A 2,006-nucleotide genomic window follows, 5' to 3' on the forward strand; every position below is an offset into this window, starting at 1 on the left:
ATTGTTAAAATCAAATGGCCATATTTGTGTGGGTCTATTTCTCAATTTCTTAAATCGCTATTCTGATCTATGTATCTATGTATTTCCTAGCACCACACTGTCTTGGTTACTATATCAAGTAGTAAAAATAGGAAATGATATTGCTCCCAAGGGACATTTAGCAATATCTGGAAACATTTGCTTGTCACAATTGGAGGAGAGAATTGCTACTGATATAAAGCATGCAGCACCCAGGGATTGCCATAAACATCCTGCAATGCACAGGATAGCTTCCCACAACAAAGAATTACCTGGCTTAAATGTCAATGGTGATCTTTGGAAACATGGCTGAGTGAGAGAGGTCCCAAGATCTCTCTCCTTGAAACAACAATAAGCTGAACATCTAAAAGTTAACAAAAACCACCCAAACTGCAGATCTATGCATAAGAGCTACCACAGGTAGCCCAGAATACCGAGTGTCGAGCGGTGGACTGGGAGTAATATAGAAGGTGCCTCTCGCAGCTGCTGGAGCTCCTTGCAGGAGAATGGAGAGGGGTGAAGGTGCAGCAACTTCCCTGATCAGCCTGCGTGGAGGTGCCAGAACTTCTAGCATCTGGCACCAAGACAGTCATCAGGGCAGAAAGTCGAGAAGCAGAATGAAACTGCAGAGAAAAAACAATTGATTTTTGCCACTCCCAGTTGCAAAATCGAGGCTGAGCGGCAGCCCCCAACTCCCAACCCAGAGGGAACCTCCCACCATACCCTCCGAGACTGATCACCACGGAGCCGCAAGAGATACTAAGCAAATGCTACCAAAAACTATTGCTAACAGAGACAAGGACAGAAAATGAGAGTAGCAAGTGTTATTAAATATCTACAAGAAAATAAAAAAGACATTTAGGCTTTATATAAAGAAGAGATCCAAGAGGCTTAGATACCACCTACCGGAAACCAAAAGAAAAACGCCTTCTGTGCAGCAGGCTAAAGAGAGACCTTTATATAATAAATCTTCTATCTGGAAAAACAACAGAATACACTTCTATTAATGCCAGGGCAGAGAAATAGTCCATTAAACACCATGAACAACCAAAGCAACAAGGCATCTCAGAAAGAAGGAGAAAAATCTCCAGAAAATAAACTTACAGACATAGAAATATGCGTCTTAAATGACAGAGAATTCAGGATGGCACCTCTGAAAAAAAAAATGAGATCCAAAAAAACTCAAACGAACAATTTCAAGAATGGAAAAAAGAACAAGATGAGCAGAGCAAGGACACTGAAACCCTCAAAAGGAACCAAATAGAATTTCTTGAGATGAAGAACACACTGCAAGAGCTGGAAAATGAAATAGCAATCTTGGGAAATAGAGTCGACCAAATCGAGGAAAGGATCAGTGATATCAAAGATATAAATCTAGAAACAACTCAGAAGGAAGAAGAAAGAAACAGAAGAATGCAAATAATGAAAGAGAAATTCAAGAACTAACTGATAACATCAGGAGAGGAAACATAAGAACAACAGGCATTATGAAAACCGAGGTAAAGGAACAGAGATTAGAAAGCATTTTCAGACAAATAGTTGATGAGAATTTCCCAAATCTAAGGAATGAGCTGGAGCTTGGAATTCAAGAAGTCATTAGAACACCCAATTATCTCAACCCAAACAGGCCTTCACCAAGACACATTGTATTAATATTATTAAAAATCAAAGACAAAGACAGAATTCTCAAGGCAGCCAGAGGGGGAAAAAAATGGTAACTTATGAGGAAAACCCATTTGATTATCCTCGGACTTCTCAGCGCAAACATTACAAGCCAGAAAGGAATGGAATCAAATATTTAAAGTATTAAGTGAAAGCAACTACCAGCTTAGAATAATGTATCCAGCTAAGCTCTCCTTTAGATATGAAGGAGAAATTAAGACGTTTCCAGACATAAAAAATTGAGGGAATTTTCCACTACAAGGCCTGCACTACAGGAAGTACAGAATGGGGTCGGTTCACCTAAAACAAAATGACAAAATAAATAA

The sequence above is a fragment of the Pteropus alecto genome, unplaced genomic scaffold (assembly GCF_000325575.1).
Source record: "Pteropus alecto unplaced genomic scaffold, ASM32557v1 scaffold36, whole genome shotgun sequence".
NCBI lineage: Eukaryota > Metazoa > Chordata > Mammalia > Chiroptera > Pteropodidae > Pteropus > Pteropus alecto.